Source organism: Clytia hemisphaerica, unplaced genomic scaffold, assembly GCF_902728285.1.
Source record: "Clytia hemisphaerica strain Z4C2 unplaced genomic scaffold, Clytia hemisphaerica genome assembly, whole genome shotgun sequence".
Classification (NCBI taxonomy): domain Eukaryota; kingdom Metazoa; phylum Cnidaria; class Hydrozoa; order Leptothecata; family Clytiidae; genus Clytia; species Clytia hemisphaerica.
Window position 1 is genome coordinate 64,261 of NW_027103447.1, and position 23,451 is coordinate 87,711.

Sequence of the window (23,451 nt, forward strand, 5' to 3'; positions counted from 1 at the left end):
GGTTACCACTGTAGCATTGCCAAAGTCTCTCTTTAATGACTTCAAAGCGGTGGCGTAGAATATTCCTGATGTCCCAATGCACCTTTTCTTGCTTCTCCTGCGAGGACACTCAGCAGCCTCTCTTTCCGATCATTGTCCGTGAATGACAACTTGAAGTGAACTCTTCGACTGAAGTTTTCGATGAATTCAGGCCATTTAGCACTATCTCCATTGAATTTAGTTAGCTCGATAATTGGTAACGTCTTACTTTCAAACTCATAGCGAAGTGCTGCGCTAGCAGTGACAGGGTTGGATAGACCAGCAAGACAAGTCTCTTCTCCCTCAACCAAATCATCAATGAAGTTATCAATAGACTGCAAGAACGTTTTTTGAGGTTTTGTAGCAGCAGTTGGATTTTGGGTGACATATGTACCAGAAGATTTACTCAAGCTATCTGAAAAGGCTACTTTTGATGGTATCTACCTTAATCGGCGAAAGCTGCTGCGGGACTTCGCTGTCACAGAAGATACCGATGGTGGGGATGGGTTGGGAAATCTGAAATTCTGGATATTCTCTGATCTTGGACTGGAACTTCTTCCATTGAAGTAGCTTGGTGAATGATAACCAGATCCACCACTACCAAACTTCCAGCGTATTCACTTTGAGCACTGTTTCCACTGGATCCTTGACTGCTTGAATAAACACTTGATGCTCGTGTTCTGCCACGAATTTCCCTTTCAACTTCAGCTATCCGGTTTGACTCCCTTCTTTCGCTTTCTTCACACTCCTGGATCTTCTTTGGATCAGTTTCCATTGACATATATTCTGTGTTTGTAGCTCTAAACTTGAGGTACGTTGTCAACATAGTCTCTTGTAACACAAACGCATTTTGAACATCTCCTTCGTTGAGACAAATGAGAATTTGGTTAATGACTCTTGTGAGGCTAGAAAGCTGGGCTCTTCTGGAATTTCGTAATGATACGAGTTTGTTTAGCTCATACATCTGTGGATCTTCAGCTGGTTGTTGACCTGCAATTCTATTTGATCTCCTCATTGTAACAGTCTTTGATGCAAACAGAATCAGTAGTCAGAGTGGATATGTTCAGGAATGAGCTGGAAACAGACGAACGGTTTTGAAACAGGACTAGAAACAGACGAATGGTTTTGGAACTGGACCGGTAACAGACGGTACGGTTTTAGAACTGGACCGGAAACAGGCGAACAGTTTTGCAACTGGACCGGAAACAGACGGACGGTTTTGGAACTGGACCGGAAACAGACGGAACGGTTTTGGAACTGGACCGGAAACAGACGGAACGGTTTTAGAACTGGACCGGAAACAGACGGAACGGTTTTGGAACTGGACCGGAAACAGACGAACGGTTTTGGAACTGGACCGGAAACAGACGAACGGTTTTGGAACTGGACCGGAAACAGACGGAACGGTTTTGGAACTGGACCGGAAACAGGTGAAACGGTTTTAGAACTGGACCAGAAACAGACGAACGGTTTTGGAACTGGACCGGAAACAGACGAACGGTTTTGGAACTGGACCGGAAACAGACGGAACGGTTTTGGAACTGGACCGGAAACAGGTGAAACGGTTTTGGAACTGGACCGGAAACAGACGGAACGGAACAGACAATGTCCGGAACAGACGATGATCGGAACAGACGATGACCGGAACAGACGATGACCGGAACAGACAATGACCGGAACAGACAATGCTCGGAACAGACAATGCTCGGAACAGACGATGCCCGGAACAGACAATGTTCGGAACAGACGATGCCCGGAACAGACGATGCCCGGAACAGACGATGCCCGGAACAGACGATGCCCGGAACAGACGATACCCGGAACAGACGATGACCGGAACAGACGATGTCCGGATCTGATGAAGCCCGGAAATAACTCAGACTTCACCACCCAAATCTTGTTGTTGAGGGGCCCATAGGAACTAAGAGAGGCAGAGAGAGAGGGAGACGAATGCTGTAAGGTATACCTGAACCACACTCCAGTCCAACAATCTCCACCGCTTATCTCCTCGGCGCATCAGAATATTTTCTTGAAATTTTGTTTAGGGAATTGACAAAGTTCTTGTAACGATTTTGTTTGTTCGTTATATTCGTTCAAGCTAAAAACACGAGAAAAAATTATACAAAGTAACTTGACATATTTACATACATAGGCCTATGTTAGTAGTCGGTTAGTCAGTCAAAAAATATACAAGTCAAAATTGTACAAGCTATAGTCAAAGTCTGAGCCAAAATCTAAGTCAAAATAGGATAAAAATGGCACAAAATAGCATGGAAAATATGTACAAGACAGAAATATACTTACAAAATATTGTCGGCAAACTATCCCAAAAACAAATAAAGACTTGACTTGATAACTAGTCAGACGCTATCAAAGTTGTAGTTTTGTCAAAGTCAGACATGACATTTTCTTACTAAAAGGTCGTCTTTTCTCTCACAGCTTTCTTGTGTCTTGTCAAAGAGAAAATTGTGTCAAAAAAAGGCGTTCAAAGTTTTCTATATAAAAGGCAATAAAAAACACTAATTACTCCGGCAGGAGAGCCATCATACCAAACCACTCCGATGGAGAGCAAATTCAATGACGTTATGCACTTGGGAGTTTTAACCAAAACACTATGCATGTTAGCCTCCACTGATACAAGTTACCCGACTTCACGGTAGTACCCCTGGTGCCTGGAAAAATCACCCAAGCCTGATGAAGAGTTTTTTCTGGCACAGCACAATCCTTTATACCGTCAACTGCTCTAACTTGTGACTACCTGACAAAACATATGACAGCAATTCGGCCACCATTTCACCGAACCTCCAAAGTCATTTGATTTGGAGTTAATGAACGGCGTATTAAAAAATACACGATTTCGCTTTTGCACCGAGTAGGCTTTTAAATTGAAATATGAAACAAATTTGTAGTGAAATACATGCACGTGTCTGGAACGAAGAAGAACAAATTTGTGGCAAAACGATGGAGCATTTGACAAGTTAATCACATCAGGTGATAGGCGGTTAGGTGGCGGGCGATCTCTAATTCTCCAATCGGCGTCCGTTCTCTAATTCTCCAATCGGCGTCCGGCCATTTTGGATGAAAACAAAAAAGTTAAAAAGGGCGCGTTATCAGTGAAAGTTGTCGTGACATGCTATGACAGAAAGTAAGATTGATAAACTTGGTGGAGTTATCAAAGCAAATTTGTTGTCAAAGAGATTTAACAGTAAGTGAAAATACAGGCCAGATTGTCAACAGTCCCATGTTTCAAACAATTGTCCCAAGTTAGAGCTTGACAGTAATATACAGCTTTTAGAGAGGAAAAAGATCCAAGAATTATCCATTAACAAAATTATATTGAAGCAAACAAATCCCATTTGATTCACTTTAAATCAGGCTGTCAGTTATCGTCCGCCAAACATCAATAATAATCATATCCAGATATCATAACATAACTTATCAAGCATATGCATGCACGCTATGCATGCAGCACACGCACGTATTACGTGATTAATATATGTGACACCCCAAGCGATTTTTAGTACATGAAAAGCCGATCGGCCCAAAGACTGCACTTTCTCTTACCGGTCCGTGACCGACTTTTTGCCCGCTAAGGCCGTTCGGGCCATATAAAAGGCTGCTAAAAGTCCGCTACAGAAAGCAGCTTATTAAAGCAGCCTTAGCGGCTTTATAAATCAGCCAAGTTACCGGTTTGCTGTTTTTGCTGGCCGCTTTTATTCTGTTTTCGTTTGCCGGCTTTATGTATGACTGCAAAACAGTTTTATTATCTGGTGTCTTTACTTTTTATTGACTGTCGAGAATGTCAAGAATATTGACGTTCGAATGTTTATCATAACATTCGAATCTCTTCAAAACATTCGAATAAAGACAAAAAGAATTAGAAATTTTAAAGAATGTTGTGACAGACTTTTTTTTAAACCAAAACAAAAAGGAGGAAGAAGAAAAAAGTTCGAAGAGTAGTGATAGGTTTAACCTTTTTTGTTTATATTATATACAGTTATTGTTGGCTGCAAAGTTTATAACCTATATATTAATAGCGGTGCTTTGTGTGTCTGTGTGTCACCACTTTCGTTTTCGCTTTGTTTGTGTTTTAGAATTATGACTTTTAGTCTCTTGCTCCACAAATTTGTTCTATTGGATTCGCGCCATTTGCAAAAGATTTCGCAAGCAATGTTTTGTTCTCGATAAGTTTGTTTTGATTAACTTCTTTTGTTTGAAATGTATTTAACGATCGTATTTATTAATGACATTCGAATTCTTTTCAAAACAAAACAAGTTTCTTTTATAGAAAAGTACATTTCAAATATAAATCAAAACATAAAAATTAAAAAGTTTGTCGAACAATAACAGCATTCAAAGGGCGATAAAAAGCAAGAGAAGAAATTAGCCCATCTCTTTCTTCATATAAAAACATTCAAAGGGGTTGATACTGTTAAAAACTGTGAACGTGATTTTACATGTTTAAATTCGAAAAGTTATGACAAGGTGACAAGGGTTTAAAAAAAGCAATTTAGAATTGACTTATTTATCTTTTTAAATCTGATAAAAACAAAGTTGCACTATTCTTTGTGGCCTTCCCGCTTTTTCCTAAAGAATTGTCATTTCTACATTTCACTCCTCTTTACCATGACATTTTCTCAAATTGTCGAAAACTGGACGGCGTATTTAATGTGAGCGAAGCTAGAAAAAGATCTCCGGGGAGGGTTAGAGTCAAACCCTTTGAAGATATCTTTTTATTCATTTGATCGTTTTTTTAAACCAGCTTCAACATTCCAAGGACATTTAGTGCGTTCAGCTACAGCTTCACCGGCGTGCGACGCCGGGTACCGGCTAGTTTACTATAATGAGTAAAAAGACTTTTGTCAAAGACAAAGAAGAAAGGTAAGATAATTAATTTATATTCTATATTGTTATGGTTAAGAGGAAAGAAGGCTGTAAGCAAACGGTATATAAAATAAAGAACAGAGTTGGTAAAACAAGCGGGTCAAACTGAGGTAGGGGTAACTTATAGTCGCGAAGGTCCGGCGAAGGTCGCACGAAATATGGAGAGTATAATGGAGGTCAAAGAGAGACCTTTCTGTTACGAGAGAATTCAAAATTGGAAGAGGTCACGAAGGTCAAATTGAGACAGGGACATGTGCTTAATCAAAGAGGAGACGCAATTATAGACGAGATCAAACTGGGGCAGGGGTGTCTTTTTTTACGAGGCAAATACAATTAGAGGAGGTCGTATTGGGGCAGGGAGTCTTTTCATTAAAACGAGCACAAATGATTTAATGAAGACCACAGAGCAAAGGCAAGGAAAGGTCTTACTTCAGAAATATAAATGGTTTATAATATAAAAAGAGGCTCTTTTTTGGGTCAGCCCTTTTATTACAGTTGTGTAATTTTTTTTTAAAAGGGTAACATTATTCAGGTCTTTAACTTTATCTTTATGAATGAAAGCAAGAAAGAAAGAAAGGAATAATTCAAAATGGTGGTAAATCCCTGGGGAAAAACTTTAGGAGATTGTTAGTCAATGAAGCTTCCAAAAAGTTTGTTTTGTTCCTTTGGCAAACGCATTGACTGGGCCGCGGCCGTGAAAGACAGAGGCCGCTTAGATAGCCGCTTTAAAGTGAAACGAGAGTGGCCGAATCCATAGCCGATAGAAAAAGAGATGGGACTGGTAAAAGTAAAATCTTGGCCGCTAAAAAGCCGCTTTTGGCCGATCGGTCTGGACCGGTCTTTTCAGGTACTTAAAATCGCTTGGGGAGTCACATATTGTACTTGATCATCAAGCCGTTGTTCCCTTGTTTCTTCCATCCACTTGATTAAGCTGATATTTCTAGGTTTTACCAGCTGTGACTGTTCCATGCCATTTCCAGAAGAATCGTGAATTTAGGAAAATCAAATCTTCCAGTACTCGCTCCTCAAAGCAACTCCAACAGTGAATAGGTAGCTACAGTTTCAAAATTTGAAGAATGAGGTACAAAACTGAACCATCATAGTTCCTAGATATATTTGTTCTGTTTAACTGTTTTTGACAGCTGCAATGCAAGCAGGCAAGTCACAACCAATTCTGCTCTGATCAACAAAAAAGTGATGCTGGAGCTAACCATTTTGAATATTCTGCCTTGACATTTGCCAGTTTTTGTTGGATAGTAATCAAACTGTTTACTAGTTAATGGGCACTTTCGTTTTCGAGAGATCTCTCTATCCCGTCCTCATCCCGGTTGAGATCCCTCTAAATCGGAATCAAGATAATTCCGGATAGGGAAGTGCTAGAGACTTGAAATTTTCACAGAATATACTTTTATTTGCCCTCTAAAGGATAAAAGAAAAAGAAAACATTTTTTCATAGTCAATTTTCTAAAATTTGGCTAAAACAAGGAATTTTGAATCCGATTAATCCAATGAAAGATCGCCGTGGCAAAAAAACTAAATTTTCGCAAATTTAGCGAGAGATGAGAGTTTGAAAATTTTTCGCAAGGGACTATATTTCGCGAAATATAATCCCCGCGAAAATTTATACCCTTAAGGTATTATTTAAGCCTTGTTAAATAACCAAGGCTTCATTGAAAAAACTACCTATTGGTTCCTAGCTGGTGTAAATTATAAATAGACATTATACTATTAATTTAGCATATTTTGAATGAAGCTTGGTTAAAGAAACGAGCCTGGAAGTTTTAAGTTTTCAATCATTGATATCATTTTTATCTGATTATTAACATAAAAAACGATTGCAGTGACTTTAAGGACGTATCATAATTTCTTTTATTGTTTAGAAAAAGTTGCGGCATTTGTACATAATATTACCAGAAGACGAAAAGTGGAACTTTGATGAATTGTATAATATTTCCACCCGTGTTACTTTCAAAGCTATTTTTTCTTAAGCACAACATTTATCCATGCATTTTTTGCTACTTTAAAAAAAAATTACAAGCAAAAGCTTAACTTTAAATTTTTCAAAATTCAGGATCGAATCCGAGGAAAATACGCAGATAACCGATCAACTAAATTATTGTTACTAAAATATCGTAAGTGTGGTGTAATTTTACGGTTTCATTTGATAATGGGTAAAATGTTTATTCCAGGTTTGGCAAAATTGAGGAGGAATTGTGAAAATCGGTCAGTATCCATGATATGTCCAATGAGGAAAATGGTGACGATGTCATCAAAAGGAGGACGCCAAAGACTTGCCCACCGGAAATAGCGGTACTCATTGCAAAATTGGACTAGCGACATGTTGAAAAAATGAAGAAGAGTGATAGAAGAATTTTTTATAAGGTTGTGCGAGTCCAGTCAGACTCGCCAAGGGAAGAATTTTAAATTTGTACTTTTGATTTCCTTAAGTATATCAATGTACAGGCCAAGTCTGGATAACAACAGTAAATAACCAAAATTGATTGATAAATGATTTACTCGCGTGTTTGAAGATAGTCTTAGAGAAATCGACGTTTATTTGACCGAATTTTTAGAATGAATAATAAGGTTAAATGATATACTCGAAATCGATTTCTGGTACATACAAGCAAGCTAGCTTTTTGAGTCATTTCGAACTAAATTGGTTGTTACTGAATTCATTTAGATAAATCAGTCACTTACTACATTATTGGTATTTTTATTTTGAACCTTTTTATAATAGACAAAATCATTTCATTTTGATTATTAAATATTTACTCTTTTTAATGATATTATAATTTAAACATAACATAAGAGACTGTTTTATTTTGAAATTTTTACCCTTTTTTAACGATATTGGTATTCTAACATATTTTATAATGAAGCCATGATTCAACCAGTCGGGAAATAGACCGCTTTATATTTCAAATTTTTATCCCTTTCAGCGATATTTTAATTTTAACATGTTTGTGCCCCCTGCATGCGATTTAGAGCACATTCTAGATCGGCCAGGATCGGCCAAGTAATTATACAGTCTAAATCGGCCTAGATCGGGTAAGTCCGGTCTGGATCGGCCAATAATGACCAGGTCCGGCCAATAACGGCCAGGTCCGGTTTTGTCAAGTTACAAACCTGATGAAACAAAAAGGATGATGTTCAGCCAATGTAGACCGGTCTTAGCCGTTTTTCGAAAGCCAAATACTAATTATAACCAAAAGTGTTATCAAACAGATTTTTCGTCGTAAATGACATACTCCTCTGTATTTCATAACCTCAACTCACTCGCTCTTATGAATTCATTTAGAAAAGGTTGTCATAGATCCTCCTTAGAATATAATTGCACTTGTGTCCCTTTGTTTGTTTATTTAGACACCCCTGTATCATTTACATATCTCCCCTGTTAAGACTTATTTCATACACAGCTAGTAAAGTAACACGAAAACCAAAAGGAATACCAATTCTTCGACATTTTATTAACGACAGCACAATCTCTGAAAAAGAAACTTTTACTTGCCTTTCTCTTTGCTGATATTCCCATAATATTACAGTAATCTTGATACTTTAGGTTATAATCTTATTTTCTCGTGTAACTTATAGCATGTCCCAAAAGCCATAAGTTGGGCGCAAAAAATTGGGGGCCTTAGACATGTTCATTTATACCTTTAAAGAAGCGTGCATTAGGATGTCGAATTCAGAAATGACTGTTAAAAGAATTAATTTTAACACCAAAAAAATGCTGATGTCGGCAAAACTTGTCTTTTGAATAACTCCAGTTTGGCTAATGATATGGCTTGGCTTAAAATTTTAACCAAAGTTGCACATCATTAAAAGGATCATTTTGACTTTATTGCAAAAGTTCGTACTTTGCTGATTTCTGCTGACGTCAACAAAATTTGACAAAAAAAATTATGCAAAAATGTTTCTAAATAATATGCATCTTTAGTCCAAATTTTATGTTTATACCATCAGCCAAACTGGAGTTATTCAAAAAACAAGTTTTGCTGACGTCAACATTTTTGGTTTTTGCCTAGTAACTGTTTTGGATGAAAAAATTATTTTATTAACAGTGATATCTGAATTCTACATCCTAATACGCTTCTTTAAAGGTATAATAAATGAATATGTCTATGGCCCCCAATTTTCTGTGCCAAACTCATGGCTTTTGGGACATGCCATAAGTTACACAAGTTTTAGCTCATGAAATTATTCTCATGATGGTTTTCACTCCAGTGAAAATGAAAGTACTTTCCCTTCTTGCTACTGTTGTGGTTCTTTTCCTTTTGTTTTGATTTTACATTCGGAGACTTTACAAAACACTCGAAAACTTTTTAAAACATTCGAACGTTCTCTGGAATTCATTCGAACACTTTACAAAAAGATGCGGAATCTCTCGATATAAACATTTCTGGTCCTGGATTTCTTGCAAATGCACTTGGTTGTTTAAGTCATTTGATTTCTTTGATAAACTGTATCTTTAGTAGAACTCAAGATTGCTCTGAACATTCTTACTATTAGTATAGGATATAAGATATTAGCCTTCTAATACACAAAAATTAAGTAAAACTACGTCCACGAAACAAGTTTGTGTTCAATTTCGTTATCCGTTAAATTTTGTCTCTTACCCAAAGAGATTTTCTCATTTACAAAGTATTGAATATTGACATAGAACTTGAATCTCAGCGTTCTTTTCGAATCTTTGATCTGTTCCCTCTTAGTGAGGAGTTTAATACCCTTATAACAACCGTATTTTATAAGCATTGAATACTGAAATTCAAATGACGACCACGCAAGAAAGATAAGCAAACGATTGGATCAAGTGTCAAACATTTTGACCCGGAAATCAATTATCATTCTGTCTTTAAAGTATAAAACGAGAATGATTCTGAAAGAAGTTATTTGGCGATTCTCTTACAAAGAATCGCTCGCTCACTCGCTGGCTGAAAGTGAAAGTATTGAAACGGAAACTGAAACTGTCAGTCACCAAACGCAGGCGCAAACGCCTATACCCGTTCTTCTATATCTCAGCCTTGAATAATCGCTTGTGGTAAAAAAAAGATTGAAGAAAAAAAAACTTAAAAAAGTTCTTATTCAGTGATTCTACCATAGCTTATCTAAACCTTACACAGAGAGCGGAGGTAATATATACTAGTTACTTGTTTGATTGACCTTCATTATAATAGAAAGAGAATTAAAAAAAAAGAAATTCGACACCCAGCGGGATCGAACTCGGAAACCCATGCTTATGAGTCGGACGCCCTAACCGCTTGAGCTAACCATGCTTGGAGAGTCCGAGGGAAAGCTTGAAGTTATCAGAAAGAAAAAGGAAAGAAAGAAACGAGAAGAAAATTAGTTCCCGCTTTGATCTTATTATCGAAACAAAAGGATCAGTCACGCCGACATTCCTTTCCACACGTCAGCAATCTAGTTTTTATAAATATAAAAACTAGATTGTAAGGTTGATTCTAAAAAAGAATAGCCGTTTTTTTAGACTACTACGTTACTGATAAAATGCTACTGGCTGCGATCGACCATAACATACATAATTTTCGAACAGGATGGAAAGCTAAAAGTAGGTGCCAAGTTCTCGCCAGAAAGCTCAACAAACGTGTGAAGAAATTTCATTTTCAAGCAGTAAATGTACAAAAAACTACCCACAACCTAACCACATGTTCGAAAGCTGTCTATCCAAATTGTAAATCGTCGTAAAGCATACAAAGAACCTTTGATTCCACGAGCAAGTAAAATCGACTACGACCCTCAAACACTAGGGGGTCAGTCGCCAAGCACTGAAAACCTTGCAAAAGAACATGTTTCTAGATTAAGTGCTTCAAGCAACTGAGAGAATTTTTTTCAATTCCCCTCTGTTTCTTATATAACAATTGGTATGTGCTCTCCCGGACTAATTCAACCTACTTATTACTAAGGCCCTAAAAGGTTTTGAAAAATCGATTTTTTTTTCAAATCATTCTTCTTTTTCTCTCAGCAAGTACGGTCGCTCGAAGGAAAAGGCACTGTATCATACAGTAGAAGGTTATCGTAAGCTTTCAAATTATATGCGCCGAGTTGTCAATCAAGTTAGAAAGTGGAGTTCAATGGCCAACTTGATTCGTAAGAAGCACTTTCAATTTCGTCAAAACATAAACAAAACAAACCCTTTCACTTTCAGCTCTTTCTACGAAGGACTCCTTCAAATAAAATTGGTTATTTTCAAAGGAAAATAGTAAGAAACTTTTAGATATGTTGATAAAAAATTTTTAAACGGATTTTTAATTCTGGTTTTTATTGATTTTAGACCTGAGGATGATCGTAAGATCGAAATATATATAAAAATGTCACCCTTGTTGGTTCATTTTGAATATCTTCGAAACTTTTACAAGTGTAATTTAGTAAAACGACATCAGCTTCAAAATCGAAACGAACGTGCAAGAAACCAGCGAGGTATGACTTTACAGTTGATGAGGATAATGAATCCAGTATGCCCCCTGAGGATAATGAATCCAGTATGCCCCCCTGAGGGTAATAAATCTAGTACGCCCCCTGAGGGTAATGCCTGTCCAATTTGTAAAGGTGAGGATGACTCGTCTGGTCGGGCTGCACAAGTTTAATGGGTCGACTGTGACGTCTGTGAGCAATGGGTACATACTAATTGTGTGAAAAAGGGCGACTGGCGTCACATACGCCGTGATACTTGGCTCTGTTAGGATCACAAAGATGCTGTTATTAAACTATTGGGGGAATCCTTAGTCTGGGTATCCAGACTCAAAATTTCAGAAAAAAACACTCTTACCTCAACATACATAGTTTCTAAAGTCCGGTGCAACTAAAATAATTGGTTACAGTTTGTTTGATACTGCCTGTGAGTGAACCCTTGTTGACGGACTATCAAAACCCAGGCAGACACACATAATTAACTTACTATAAAACTTCTTTTACAAACTCAAAAAACTTTCAAAACTACTTTAAGCTACATCAAAACATCAGCCACATTTATAAAGGCTCTTTTCCAGCGGCCATTTTGTTTAGAAATTAACCTGCGTTTTCATTTGCATTTGTTTATCTTTTTTTTGCAAGGTCAGCTTTTTCCATAAATTATGTGCGCGTATCGAAAAATATCACAAACCCCGTGAAAATTCTGCTCAGCGACTGGGCGCATACTGAACAATTAGAGAGACTCGCATATGCAGGGACAGATATCCCTGCAGACGAGGTACTTGGACCATACCGTAAACCAGAGACAAAATTTAAAAAAAAACTAAACGGTGAAATAGTTTACGGTCTGGATATCCAGGCTAGGGACTCCTCCGACTATGTTATCTATACTATCTTTTCCTAATATTTAAAACAGACTTTCTTTAGGTTAAGGTTTTTCTTATGATTTTTTGAAGAGAGGTTTACTTTTGTACTTTGTCTTTCCATTAGGAAACATGCGTTTGTTTTACTTCAATCAGTTTCCAATTTTTTATTACATTTATTTTCGGATCTTTTATTGCAGAGCTTTTATTTTTTCCAGAATTGTGTATAATCATAGTTTAGTTTTTCCTATTGTTAAAACTTGTTCATTCTATGATTTACATTGTACTACAAGCTGTTACTAGGTATGTATAAAACTACCTACTTCGTCTTTTTTAATGGGCCCTCTGTCTTTTTCCGGGCTTGCGACCAGCAGGTTAATCAAATCAAAAACCTGGCGACATTAACCCATGGATCTCTTTCATTATGTCAGTTTTCAGGACTCCAAAGTAGTTCCTGTTCAATGATTTTATAGCTTCAATTTGGTTAAAACTGCTATAAATTCATGTTTTTATACTGCTTCGTTAATCTATATATTAATAGCCGTAGTCTGTATGTGTGTTTGTTTTTTTTGTGTGTCACTTTCGTTTTCGCACGCAATGTTTTGTTCTTTTAAAAGATGACTTTTGCTTCTTGCTCCACAAATGTGTTAAATCAGATTCGCGCCCTTTTATAAAGACTTTGAGTTGTTCGATAAGTTTGTTTTGATTGATAGATTATAATTTCTGCCCAGACGTGCCCGAGGCCGCCTCTTATGTTTTTTCTTTTTTTTCTCTCTATTCTTTTGTTTTATGTTTTTGAATGTAATTAACGACCGTATTTGATTTGAGACATTCGAATTCGTTTCAAAACAAAACAAAAGAAAATCTTTCAAACAAAATCTGTTTTAGAAAAGAACAAATTTAAAACATTTAAAACATAAGAATCACAAGACAAGTTTGTTGGAACAACTAAACAGCAACATTAACAATACATTCGAAAGGCGGTAAAAACAAGAGATCTTTCTTCGTAAAAAGGGACTTATAAACATCTATAGCGATAACTATATTGCTGTAAATCTAAGTCATTCATTGTTGAATTCGAAAAGTTATGACGAAGGTTTATAAAAAGCAACATAAAATTTCGCTATCACGCTTTTCTAGCTGCGTGTCCTAGCTGCCTGACTTTCGGCCCTCGGACCCTTAGCGAGACTAAAGAGAAGAAGAAACAAGCGAAATTTTGTGAAGTTTACTTCCCTTATTGGGACTAATTTGATTAAATTTCTATCTTTCTGGAGGTAAAAAGTTGAATTTTTTTCCCTATTTTTACCGACTCTTAGTGGGACTGAAGTTTGATTTTCTGATTTTTCTAACCCTTACAGGGACTGCCATTTTTAAAAAGGCATCCTTAAGAACGGCTCATACCTGTATCCTTCTCTTGCCTAAGTACCCACGGGCTGCCTTTTTTCGACGAATCTCGTGTCATGTCTATAATTTCACTCCTCTTATCTTGACATCAAAGTTTTCCTAATCATCAACAACTACGGCAAATGTAAAGCGAGAGAAGCGAGAAAAAAATCTAATTGCGAAGCCTTTTCGGACGTCGCAGGTCGCCGGTATGGTATAGTTTGAATAACGCCCTTTCTGATCATTGTTGCAACAATTTAAAAATCTTTTTCAAAATATGGTTAAAAGATACGTGACCTGGGAGGGACAGGGTCAAACTTTGAAGAATTTTTCCCTTTAATTTTGACTTAATCGTATTTTAAGCCAGCTTCCCAACATCCAAAGGACTTTGAAATGCGTTCAGCAACAGCTAAACCGGCGTGCGACGCCGGGTACCGGCTAGTATTCTTTAATAAGGTAACCTACTTTTTGAGCTGTTCCTACTTCTATTCCATGATTGTAGCAGTAGAAATTTCCGGCAAAATAATTACCGACTGAAGACGTCTGACATTTGAAAATTATTGAAAACCCGAACATATTTGGTACCAACCGACCGACCGACTGACCGACTCGTTTTTGTGTCATTTTAGGACCCGAACACGACATATTTTTGATTGCCGCCATATACAAAATTCGTAACAACCATTCAACAAAATAATACGTGTCGTAAAATTGTTTTTAAAGGAAACCACGATGAAATACCTTTGGAAATGCAAAATAGTAAAAATGGATTGCGCTCGTAAAACATTATTTAAGGAAAGAAATGATTATAACGACTTTCGTAAATTAAAACCACACCAAATTAAGCCAATGGTGATTCCAGAACTCCCACTGATCATCAATTTGTCTGGCAAGAAGGAGGCTGTGCCACAAGCGAACCTACCCTTGGCAGGGGACTCCACTTGCGGTGTCGTTTTCTGGTCTGAAGAGGACAAAAAGCTCGACACCCAACACGACGTAAATAACATGGAAATAGGCTGCCACGCCATGGATTGTGAACATTGGGTGCAACGTTCGCTGTGCTGTGAGAAGGGTAACTTATGTGGGCGAGCTGAAGGACATCGAGCTGTTTTGTCCACTGCACGATATTTAACAATAAAAAGACAAGAGAGAAACTGGCAAAACGAAAATAGCTCTATTAAGTCCTGTTGGGTTATACATTCTTTTTTTATATGCATAACATTTATTGGCATATTAAGGCTCAAAATTGCAAAAAAAACAACATAATACTACGTAACATTAGCGTCCAAGATATCAAACCATCCCACCATCGCATTGGACGAAACAGAAAAGGGCTACAATGGCGTCCAATCAAGTTGATCTTAAAAGTATGGAGAAAAAAAACGGATAATGCAATGTTAATGCCACACAGGAACTGACATTAGGAAGTTGTACTCGTCAATAAACATATATTGTACGGCTAAAACAAAATGGCACAAAAACTAAGTTACAACTTTATCCTTGACAAAATTTACAAGTCCTAAGGTCTGTATTAACTAACCATACAAGACATGCAAAAGCCTCTGTACAAAGGTACAATAATACAATGTAGACAAGCATACAACAAGAGATGAATACAAGAGAACATGTAACATAGAAAGACACTTACTAAGGACACAGTGAAAAAGGCTAGCAAGCCATCCACAATACCTTTATACATAACAGTACATTGACAAGATGATAGACAATTAGTATGCATGAGTTAACATATAACATAATATGACATCACTATGACAACATTGACACACCTCCAAAACATGACAATTGAAAATGCTACCATTTCTACAACCTGACATCTCACAACAAAAACGTGTAATTTACAGAACAAAGTCAAAATATATAAACAATTGTTACTAAATGTATTAGACTTAATAAATAATGGCTTAGATACTGAAAAGACGCACAAAAGACACTGCAAACAAAAAGAGACAGGAAACAAGGGAAAACACTGATCAAACAGAAAAACACAGAAAAAACTGAAAAACCTAAAAATGGGGAAAGCCCCAAACATCCTGAGGAGAACCATAAACAGACACTGTGCCTCAGCCGCTATCTGCATAAGCTGAAACGATTCAACGAAATTGGTGGCTTTAGGATTACAGACGACTTCGCCATCAAGGCACGAAAAATTATTAAAGATAATTGCCAAAAGGCAAAGAAAATGAATGTAGAAAATTATGATTTCGTTTGGCATATAAGAGGAAGCCCTAGAACAAACCTTCGCCTAGTTTGAAAACCTAGGACAAAAACCAAAACAATGTCTTCTCTGTACATATCTTCTGACGACTGGACGACAGATGAATGATTAGACTATATTTGTAAATCTGAATTATTTCGTAGAGGTCGATAGACCTGTGAAATATAATTCTATGAATAAATACTAATGCTAAGCATAGCTCAAGACAGAGAAATTATTTCGAAAATGGGGTTAAGCCATAGTCAGGTTGAGAAAGCACAATTTTTCGCTCTATTTCCATAATGCATTGTTGTTTACTCATTTCTTTGAATGTTTTTTATAGAAATGAATGAAAATAGCGTAACTGAGAAGTGTAGGAAATGAAATATTGTACACTTTCTTCTCTGGGTGGATAAAATTATAAAAAAGTAACTTCAAAAGTAACATACTAAGCAAATCCTAACTTTAAATCTAAGTTAATGAAGAATTCGATAAGAAACTCCAGGCTCGGAATCAAGATAAGGTTTCTCATAAAAACGTGTATGACAAAGCTTAGTTTAAATGAAATTTTTCTATGTATATTGAGCCTCGACCCGATTTGCCGGTATGCTTATAACAATTTGTATTGGTTTGTGAAATGAAATAACTTACTCGTTCTAGCTTCTCCATTAACCTGACTGCAATCAACCAATGTTCCTTTGTGGGAACTCCAGTGTCTGGAAGCCAAAACAATTTTCTGTTTACCTCTTCCAATAGGGCGTCACCTAGGAATGTAAGGTATTATTTTGTGTGAGTTCCACAATAGTGTACACATACAGTATCTTTACCAATATATTTCGACTTCACCATGTACCGTCAGGTATATTACTTTTGGAGATGATTTTGTAGGTTGCTTAGTTTTCTTGCAAGTAATCAATTTTAAAAACAAACCTCCTTGACAGGTCCGGAGTAGACACAGTCGAAGAAGCCATGATTTTCTTGTATAGTTCTTTCACGTCGTCTGGCATTTGCGTATAGCTTTACAAAATCAGCGTAAACATTGGGAAGGAAACGTGACAGTTTGTTGTTTCTTGGCTAGCTTTGTTACACCAGTTTCATATTTAGGCAAGGACCATCTCAAAGCTTCAGCTCCTACTGTTCGATTATTATTTGATGTAGCACATTATGTTCTTAACCGTTGATACTTTGGATGGATGACCCGAAAAACAGAGGTGAAATTTTTTGTAGCGATGCCATCATGCCTGGTTAGAACAAGAAGGTACTTAATTTTTATCTTATAAAACCAATTTGATAGAGGTTTTCAGTTTTAGTCTTTATTGGCGTGCTAGGGAAATAGGTGAGGCGCATGTTGTTATGAGGGGTGGGTGAAAGTAGCTTAAAAATGTGTCCTATTGTTGTCGAAATAAGTGCGAGGCTTTGATAATTTTATTTTTTGTATCTTGTGTATTTGTAAGCAAGCCTTTACTTACATACAGTACGATTGGGTGACATGTCCTAAATCGTCTGCTGTCACGTGACTGCTACTTTAAAAAGGTAAGAACCATCGTAGTTGTTTCGTCGAACACTGACAAACAACAGACAATAGATAGCATAATATACTGCATATACACGTAACTTGTTGACAGCTCATTATTGGACCTACCTCCGGGTACCCCAGTGGAGGTTCTATAAATTAACCCATGTCCGTTCGTCCGTCCGTCTGTCCGTCTGTCTGTTACCAGCTTTTCCCAGGATAGGCTCATTAGTTTTATTCTGATTGCTTGCACAATGATGCAAAAAGGCAATGCCAAGAACGTGACGGAGCCCGATTTTTGAGAAAAATTTATTTGGGCAAATTTGGGCCAAAAACTACCTAAAAATAGGGTTTTTTGGACTTCGTGTAAAATCCTGTCATTACTTTTTTCTGATTTTTTTGTACAAAGATGGAGGGCAAGATTCTCCAAAGAATGGCTGAAGTGGTTTTTCCTGGAAAATTCTTATTCGCCTTAAAAGACGGATTTTCGTATTTTGGGGAAATGCCCTTTAACCTTTGGGCAAATCTGGGCCAAAAACAGCTTAAAAGGTTTTTTGGGCCTGAATGGTTTAAGTGATTTTCGTATTTGAGGAAATTCCTTTTTACCATTTTACATTATTCAACACACAAGCTTTATTTTTCCATTATGAATTTTTGTACAATTATTGTCACTTTTTTCTTATTTTCATCTGATGTTAATCATTAGGTAGGTCCATTCAGTATGTTGCTTGTTTTCTTCTTTAGCCAATGCCCACTCCCAATAGCCATCTGCGTTAGCATTTTGTTCACCATATTCCTGAACATAGGGTAGCACCAGCTCGTCCGTGAAGGCAAATAAGATAAGCTCTATCCTTCGCCATGTTTTATGGTGATTGGTGTATGCTTTAATCTAGAAGCAAAAGTATTTATAGATGAAAAAGTTTCGATTTCGATGTAATTAGACTTGAGAGTTACACTTCAGATTTCTTCCGATTGCAAGATGACATCGTTGTATTGTGTGCTTACAGATTAAATCTGTTAAATGTGAATAAAGCATACGTGATTTTACTGAGCTGATGTGGCAAAACTCATGTCAATAACCAACTGTTTTATGAAAACCTCCCAGTTAAGATCAAAAAATGATTTGACCATATTCATTTCAAGATGTAATAGTCCTGCAAATAGAGTATAAACGAGACAGCTAGTTTATTGTAAGAAATGCCGAAAGAGAAGGCTAACTTTGTCAACCAGTTAAAATGATTTCTGTTTACTTCGGCATATCAATGTAATTTTAATGTCGAATAGCTTGTCCAGACCGCTGTTCTTTTTGAAAATAAGTCACACAATTTTAGGAACTGAAGAAGAAACAATTATTGAAGCAAAAATCGTCAGAAAAAATCCAACCCGATCCGATTCCGATATTTGGGGTTAGGATACATTTCTTTTAGGCCCTTTCCTTGCAGACTTTCTTGCCTTACTTTATTATTTTAACAACTAAACATGGTTATGATGTAACCTATCATAAAGAATTTCATGTTGTGCTATTTTAATTTAAAACTTCCATGAATCCCTGACACTGGTGACATACACCCCAGAATAGTCTCCTTCTATCCATGACAGTTCCGTCAGAGCTCGCTGACATTTGGTCGACCATAAGCTTGCTTAGTGTCGACCACCTGTTGCTGTTGATCCTGTCCGAATTCCATCACCCCTTACTTGCCTCCCCTTTTGTTCTTGTCTCAGCCATTTACTTTGTGTCTATCATTATTAACATAAAATAAAGTTTCATTCTAGTAGAATCAAGAAATCGTGTTCTGTTCTTTGTGTCACTCTGTGTGCCTAGGAATAAGGACAACTGCTATATGTTAAAGAACTGGAACTCTCATTTCAATATCAACTTATGAAACCACTTTTAAGTCAATGATAACATGAAGGGCAGGCTAGAACTTTCGACAATAGAAATAGATAAAAATAGTATATGTCAATATTTTATATTGATTTAGGTATTTGGTATGGGCCAGCAAAAAAGAAAGTGTACATAGCAAAGTTTTCGCCTGTGGTGCCGTCATTTTAAACTCCTTTTTTTCCTACAATTTTAATTTGACTTTCAATGTTTTTTGTTTTGAATGACTGGTTGACCATTGATGTAAATAGTGTTGCTTCAAAGAAATTTTAATATGGGGGATACACATTAGGAGCTCAGACCTCTCTGGGCACTATTCTTGGGTGCCTAATAAGTGTGATTTTTCGAAAATTTTCCATCTTGGAAGATGGAGAAAAAGAGTCTCTAACAACTATCGACCAATTTCAATCCTTCCGATTCCAATAAAGGTTTTTGAAAAAATAGTCCATTTCCAATTTTCTGAATTTCTTGAAAAGAACAACATTATTAGCGAGTTTCAATCCGATTTCAGGAATACACATTCGACAGACACAGCAGTGGCCTATGTTGCTGACTTTGTCTTAGGAGAGATAGCTAAGAAAAATTATGTGGGAGCGGTTTTAGTGGATTTGAAAAAGGCTTTTGACAACGTAGATCATATTATTTTAATGAAGAAACTTTTTTTGTTACGGTATTAGATATGTTCCCTTTGATTGGTTTGAGTCGTATTTGAGTCGTATTATAAATTATACAGTACGACTGAAAAATGGACATACAAGCGATTCTAATCGATAGTTAATCGATATTAATTGATCAGTTAGATATCGATTAGAATCGATAATCGATTGCTAATCGAGGTCGAAAGAATTGTGAACATCGATTAGCTATTGATTAGCCATCGATTAGGTACCGATTATTATTGCTTACTTTGTCTACCTTACACCTTTTGCTTTAACTACAGCTCAAATTAATACGGACTATTTTTGTTTAAGGCCTCTCTGCAAACGAAACATGGTACCAGCCAAGGAAATACGATTTACAAACAATATTTAAAGTTTTATATTTTGGATATGATATAATCATTGGGAAACAAAATATTTCAAAATTGGATGGCATCGAAATAAAAATTGGCTTGATAGAAAGTTGAAAGAAGCTAAAGAAATTGTCAAAGCGATGCGTAGAAAATACAACGATGAAGAGGACCACAATTTATTCATTCAATTTTATGAAATGTCCAGCAGTTTTTGCGATGGTAAACTTGGCATGAAAAGTTGTTATAGGTTACCTTCTGAGGAAAATAGATAAATACGATGGTCGTAGTAATTTTGAAAGTAAAGTAGTGAATAGTGTTGTTAACAAGTAAGCGTCATGAGTGGTAAAGGAAAGAAAAAACGAGGTAGTGTGCCAAATTTGTAATGTTAGAATTATATTTTCCAGATATTTATGGTAAATCTCATTTAGTTGAGCCGACACTGTTATCTTTCATCTTAATTTGTCCTCCGACGTTTATTATGAGATTTGTTGCAGGTCAAAATTTGCGATAATTTAATCGGGGGGGGGGGGGGTGTTTGTACTTTGAGGTGTGACGGCCTAGGCCCTTTTTTAGTAAGATATAACGGGATTTGAAAAGACAGGAAGAAAACAGTATTTTAAAATCAGATGGTGAAGATATTTAGCCTTATCTTAAAACAGTGTTCCGGTATTTTAACCTCGACAAACCGGTGTGTTTTTTTATTGTTTTTTTTTTACTCTTGGGCGGATTCTGGAATTCCGTGAAAACGGTATAAAGGCTAATAAGGCTATATATTTGAAATATGTACGATTCTTTTTATGGCTCTACTTGATACTAGAACAGTGCTCCCATCACTGGATAACGACCGCCTTAAATTTGATGAAGAATTCATCGGTTTAGACAATGATCCACTTCGACACTCTCGTTTGCGTGATTTAACTTGAAAATATGGATATTTTTTATAAGCATTGCACTTATAAGCATATCTAGGCTCAGATATGGGGAAAAATTAAGCATATGGCAAACATTACTTGAGCCTACGAAAAATGTTTTTTTCCTGATTTTCAGTATTTCCCTAATTTTGTGTTTTAGATTTAAGCATCCCCTCAAGCATTTTTCAGCCTTATTAAGCTTTGGACCTAAGCATCTCCGAGCCTGTTCGGATTTTTGTATGCTTTTGTATAAAAAAAGAACATGTATAAGCCAAATCACTGTGGCAGTTCTGCTATGTTGCTTGACGAAATCAGTGATTTTGATAACATAGTATATTTTGAGTTGTTTAATCACTTGTGGTTTGAATCAGAAGCTGATAAATACTTTAAGTTTTTTTATTTACTTAACATTTATCTCCCTAGCGGGGCGCCGCGCCACAGCATGTTTTTCATCTATTCATGATTAACATCGTTAATCTCCGAAAAAATGCTTTTTTTATCTCCGTAGTAAAATGCCACACATTTCAGAAAACCAGCGATTCTACAAATATCTCAAATTTGTCTCAGCTGCTCAAACCTTTAACCGACAAAATTCTGCAAAACGTGCAGAATAGGCATGAATGGGCGAGTAAAATTTTAAAATAGTCAAAAGGATAGCACAGTTGTGACAAATTTTGAATCCAATTTTTTTACCCGTATACAGCTCGGAAGATTAACCGCCTTCGGCGGTCGATAATATGTTGACCATATATTGACCATGTGTATTCATAAATACTATTTGCAACCGTATGTTGACAATCAGGTCCTCTTTTGTATTTATCACAATTAGAATATTTTCTCAATCCTGCCCTCCAGTTTATGGCGTGATTATGTATCCAGTTGAAATTCATACTTAATGTATTTCAGGGGTTGCAAAAAAGGCGAAGGAATTAGACACAAACAGGTTTGATAATCGATCGGAGACATTTCACCGAAAGGTTTGTGTTTGCGAAGCGGTATTTTTTATAACTTCATACATTTTCTTTTGGGTAAAAATCAAAAAAAGACTATTAAACTACAAATCCATATAATACATATTCTATTTACAGTGAATCATTTCCTCGGTCTATATTTACAAAACCTGCTGCTGCTGAGTTCGAAACTTCTATATCAATTTGGCGGGTGGTGAATGCCTAAAAGTTCTTCCAACGTGGCTATTAACTCCGGCTTTTTCAGGGTGTTTTTATTTCTTCATATTTAGCCGTTTTCAAAGGATTGTTTAAGTTCGTTAGACATTGCTCGATGCTTTGTTTCAGCTCCCTGAAATGAAAACGTAAATAAAAGAAAAAACTAAACGTATACGATTGGGAAGCTATGATTAACGATACCAATTATAAATTCAACATAATGAAACCCTGGGTGTCGGTCGTTTTAGAGGCATTTGGTTGATTACAGGTTCTTTATTTTAAGATTCGGCACTTACGTAATTGTTAAGTTTTTAAGTGACTCTCCTTCTCCTTTTTCCTTTCTGATTTTTTTTTCGCAGGCTAGAATATCGTGGGCTTTTCTAACCTATAAATCACAGGCTAGAATATCAACAAAACTTTGAAAACAGCAAAATGGCGTCTCGTGCAAAGCCAGTTATTAAAAAGAGCTATGACCTTCATTTTTTCTTCTTCTTCTTGCCAAATTAATTTTGAACAACTTTGTAGGCTACAAAATGTACATTAACCTTACATAATTCCCTGGAAATAGGAAAATAAATCAAAATTTTAGCATTTTTCGAAAAATTTCGCTACTTTGGCCGCCATTATGGATTTCCACCATTTTGAAAAAAAAAATATATATATTAATTTCTAAATCTTTGAAGTCTTGCTGTTCTTTTGAGGGGTGAATGATATGATGAAAACGTCTAAATCCCAAGATATAGTATTTTTAAAAAGGTATATGAAAAACAGCGAAAATAGGGCAGTCTCCAAAGAGTTAAATCGCTCGGTTTATATTTTTGTATCTATAATCTTACCATATACAAACTCACCAGGTACCAAGGCTAGTTCCCTCCACACACTCGGCACCCAAGCTTACGCTAATTCCTTGTTCAAGTGAGACTTCGGACCCATGCTCAAGCAAAGACCCTGGCGAAAACTCGAAACAAAAAGCCAGTAAAAGGAATCACACGGTAGACAACCCTTCATCAAAGATGCCTGAAATAATCTGCATTCCGAGAAAGGCCAAAAAGAAAGAGCCACAGGAAATACCAAACGCCAGAGAAAACACATGCAAAATTTGTAGCATTGTGTTCTCTTCACCAGAAGACATCAAAATGAAGCACAAATTTTCTGCAATGAGTTTGCCAATAGTGTGT